Here is a 5,517-nt window from a genome sequence, read left to right as displayed (position 1 = left end):
CTGCTAAAAGATATTTATTTATAAATGCTGCTGAATTAATCCAAGATAGGTATTTTGAAAATGCCTTGACTTCAAAATTGAAGACAAGTATGTTACTTTGGAGAAGAGATTTTGCTTTTCTTTCCACAGGAAATGAGAGGCTGTGGATTCATTCTGAGTTAAAAAAATCAGGTTTGATCAAGGAAGACTATCTGAAAAATCTCCAGTAAGAACAGATGTCCCGGATATCTAAGTTCTACATCCAGAACAGATTCAAGACTGCTGCCTGAGATGATCAAGACTAACAGTATACTCCAGTCAGGACTTAATCATAATTCTAAATTTTCTTTAGGTTCCCATAAGATTATCAGTGCCTCCAACCAGCAGGAAGTAGCCTGGAAAACCATGTCTACATTCCCCAAAAATGGACTACGGATGTTCTTTTTTTTAAGGGGCAAGTGCTGTGAGACAATCATCTATATTCTGTCAATTATATTTTAAATAAATGCTGATTGTCCAATAGCCAGGCAGAAAGTATAGGCAGGAAAACCAGATAGGCAGTAGAGGTGGGACAATGAGAACAAGAGTATTCTCGAATACTTCTTGCCCAGACCACAGAAGAAGCAAGATGTGACCTACCCTACCAAAAAAAGGTACCCAGCCATGTGGCTAACATATACTAGAATAATGGACTGGTATACATTATAAGAGCTAATATGAAGCCTGAGCTAATGGGTCAATCAGTTTATATCTGATGTAGACTTCTGTGTGATTCTTTGGGGGCTAAACGTCTATGGGAAATGAGCAGGACAGAAACCCCAACAAGCAGGACCTCATGTTACATATCATGACTTCCAAATTTGGGTCTAAGGACATGTTGCTTGGGAATAAAGGTTCTTATTTTGTTTTCACAAAAGAAGAGAAACTATGGATTGCTTCTAGACCAATATAGTATGATAGACCACATGCTCCTGAAAGGTTGCTGTGAACACCCTCAAAAAATTACGTACATATTCCACATAAAAATATAAAACAGAAACCATAATATACAAGGAGAATACCAATAATATTTTTTAAAACTGCCCAAACAAGACTTTATGAGACTAAAAATAAAAAAAATACTCTACAAAAATATCATGGAGGGCTGGAGAGATGGCTCAGTGGTTAAGAGCATTGCCTGCTCTTCCAAAGGTCCTGAGTTCAATTCCCGGCAACCACATGGTGGCTCACAACCATCTGTAAAGAGGTCTGGTGCCCTCTTCCGGCCTGCAGGCATACATACAGACAGAATATTGTATACAGAAATAAATAAATAAATAAAATAAACATTTAAAAAAATATCATGGAACTTCTTTTGGGATGGCCATCTAATTCTGGGCATGGGGTCTACCTTTAAGTGTGGTTCATATATTCAGTGAGATTATAATGGAGAACATTAAATTTTTTTGAGAGCATTATCAATTGGAGACTTGAATAATCAATACTAGGACTTGAACACCTTAATATAAATGAAGCAGAAGAAAAAAAGCTAAAAATAACTTGAGGAGAATATATGAGATTCTTAAAGAAGAAATTAAAAATTCCCTTAAAGAAATGGAAGAAAAGACAAACAAAAAATTGGAAGAAGTCAACAAATCCCTTAAAGACAACCAAGAAAACGCAATTAAACAGGTGAAAGAAAAGGTTCAAGACTTGAAAACTGAAATAGAGACAATAAAGAAAACACAAATTGAGGGAATTCTGGAAACAGAAAATATGGGAAATCAATCAGGAACCACAAAGGCAAGCGTAAATAGCGGAATACAAGATCTGAAAGAGAGAATCTCAAGTGCTGAAGATACAATAGAGGAAATAGTCTTATGATTAAAGAAAACATTAAAACTAACAAAAACTAATCAAAACACTAAACATACACAATAAAGAAAGAATATTAAGAGTTGCAAAGGAAGGACACCAAGTAACATATGAAGGTATATGTGTCAGAATTACACCTTACTTGTCAGTGGAAACAATAAAAGTCAGGAAGTCCTGGTCAACAGACATTAAGAGGCCACAGATGTCAGCCCAGATTACTACACCCAGAAAAACTATCAATCACAATAGATGGACAAAATGAGATATTCCATGACAGAACCAGATTTAACAAATACCTAGCCACAAATCCAGCCCTAGATTTTCAGTACAAAGTACTAGAAAGAAAACTCCAATTCAAGGAAGTCTGCTACATCCACAAGAACACAGAAAATAGATGATCTCATAGCAGTAAATATCAAAAAGGGAAAACATACACAATAACATCACCAACAATGAAAACTTAAAATAACAGGAACTAGCAATCACAGGTCATTGATATCCCTTAATATAAATGGACTGCTCACCAACGAAAAGACACAGACTTAAAGATTGCAAACAAAAACAGAATCTATCCTTCTGCTAATAATAGAAACACATCTCAACCTCAAAGACAGGCATCACCTCAGGGTAAAGAAAGAAGCTGGTGTAGCTGTCCTAATAGCTATCAAAATAGACTTCAAACTAAAATCAATCAAAAGAGACAAAGAAAGATATTTCATATTAGTCACAAGAAAGATCCATCAATCGGAAATCGCAATACTGAACATCAATGCCCCAAATACAAGGGCAGCCTCATATGTAATAGAAACACTACTAAAGTTTAAATCACACATTAAACCCAAAACACTAATAGTGGGAGATTTCAACACCTCATTCTCACCACTAAACAGATCTGCCAGACAGAAGTTAACAGAGAAATAAGGGAAATAATAGATGTTATGACCCAAATGGTCTTAACAGGCATCTATAGAATATTCCATCCAAACAGAAAAGAATATACCTTCATCTCAGTACCTCATGGAACCTTCTCAAAAATTAACCACATACTAAGTAAAAAAATAAACCTCAACAGATAAAAAAAATTGGAATAACCCCATGTATCTTATCAGATTAACATGACTTAAAATTAGAATTCAACAACAGCACTAGTTTCAGAAATCCGACAAGCACATGGAAATGAAACAAGGCTCACTTGAATCACCAATGGATCAAGTAAGAAATAAAGAAATACAAGACTTGCTATAATTCAACAAATTACCACATAACATATCCAAATTTATGGGATACAATGGAAGCAGTGCCAAGAGGAATATTTGTAGGACTAAATGCCTATATAAAGAAGCTGGAAAAGTCCCACATCAGTGAGTTAACAGAACACCTGAGAACTCTAGAACAAAAAGAAGTAAACACACCCAGGAGGACTAGATGGCAGGAAATAAACAAATTGAGAGCTGGAATCAACAAAATAGAAACAAAGAAAACAATACAAAGAATAAGACAAAGAGTTGGTTCATTGAGAAAATCAACAAAATAGACAAACCTTTATCCTAACTAACCAAAAGACAGAGAGAGAATATTCAAATTAACCAAATCAGAAATGAAAAAGAGAGACATAACAACAGACAGAGAAGAAATCAAAAGAATCAACAGGTCATACTTTGAAAACTTATACTTTACAAAATTGGAAAACTTAAAGGAAATGGACAACTTTCTAGTTAAATATCACTTACCAAAATTAAATTAACACCAGATAAGCAAATTAAATAAATCTATAATTGTTAAAATAATAGAAGCAGTCATCAAAAGTCTCCCAACTAATAAATCTCAGGACCAAATGGTTTCAGCTCTGAAGCCTACAAGAGTTTCAAAGAAGATCTAACAACAATACTCCTCAAATTGTTTCACACTATAGTAACCAAAAGAACATTGCCATACTCATTCAATGAGGATCCAATTACACTGATACCCAAACCACACACAGATATTACTAAGAATGAGAACGGCAGATCAATCTCACTCATGAAGATTGATCGAAAAATACTCAATAAAATACTGGCTAATGGAATTCAAGAGCTCATCAGAAAATTTATCCACCATGATCAAGTAGGATTTACCCTAGAGATGACAGGATGGTTCAACATATGAAAATCTGTTATTGTAATGTACGATATAAACAAACTAAATAATAAAAACCCACAGATGATCATTTCATTAGATGTTGAAAAAAAACCTTTGATAAAATACTACAGCCCTTCATGATAAAGGTCTTGGAGAAAATAGTGATACAAGGAACGTACCTAAACATAATAAACTCTATATACAGCAATTCAACATTCAACATCCAACTGAATAGAGAGAAGCTCAAAGCAATTCCACTGAAATCAAGAACAAGACAAGGTTGTTCACTCTCTCATTATCTATTCAACATAGTACTTGAGGTCCTAGCTAGAGTAATAAGACAACAAAGGAGATCAAGGGACTATAAATCAGAAAAGAAGAAATCAAACTCTTACTGTAGTTTACAAAAGTGACCTCAAAAATTCTACCAAGAACTCCTACAACTCATAAGCACCATCAGTAATGTAGCAAGATACAAGTTTAACTAAAAAACAAAAATCACTAGCCCTCCTTTGCACAGATGATATATAGGCTAAGAAAGAAATCAGAGAAACATTACCCTTCTCAATAGCCACAAATAATATAAAAGATCTTGGAGTAACTCTAACCAATCAAATGGAAGACCTGTTTGACAAGAACTTTAATTCTTTGAAGAGAGAAATTTAAGAAGACACCAGAAATTGGACAGATCTCCCATGCTCTTGTGTAGGTGGAAATGACATTGTAAAAACAGCAGTCTTACCAGAAACAATCTATAGATTCAATGCAATGCTCATCAAAATCCAAGCAAAATTCTTCACAGATCTTGAAAGAACAATGCTCAACTTCATATGGAAAAGAAAAAAAAAACAGGATACACAAAACAATCATGTACAATAAAGAAACTCTGAAGGCATCACAATCCCTGTCTTCAAATTCCACTACAGGGTTAAAGTAATGCAAACAACCTGGTATTGGCACAAAAACAGACAGGAGGCCCAATGGAATTGAATTGGAGGCCCAGATATCAATCAACACATGGAGGAGTACCTGACTTTTGACAAAAAAGCAAAAAATATAAAAAGGAAAAAAGAAAGATATTCAACAAATGGTGCTGTGATAACTGGATATCAACATGTAGAAGAATGAAAATAGGTTTATATCTAACGCCAAGCAGAAAACTCAAGCCCAAATGGATCAGAGACCTCAACATAAAACCAACCACACTGACCCTCATAGAGGAGAAAGTAGGAAATACATTTGAATGCATTGGCACAGGAAATCACTTCCTAAATATAACCCTAGTAGTACAAACACTGAAAGCAGCAATTAATAAAAGGACCTCCTGAAGCTGAGAAGCTTAGGTAAAGCAAAAGACACAAACAAATGGCAGTCTATAGAATGGGAAAAGAGCATCCTCAAACCCACATCAGACAGTGGGTTGATCTGCAAAGTATACAAAGAACTCAAGAAACTGGTCACCAAAATAACAAATAATCAAATAAAAAATGGGTACAGACCTAAACAGGGAACTCTCAAGAGACAATCTAACATGACTGAAGAAAATTAAAGGAAACACTCAACATC

This window comes from Microtus ochrogaster, linkage group LG1 (genome assembly GCF_000317375.1).
Source record: "Microtus ochrogaster isolate Prairie Vole_2 linkage group LG1, MicOch1.0, whole genome shotgun sequence".
NCBI classification, from domain to species: Eukaryota; Metazoa; Chordata; class Mammalia; order Rodentia; family Cricetidae; genus Microtus; species Microtus ochrogaster.
This window is presented reverse-complemented; position numbering follows the sequence as displayed.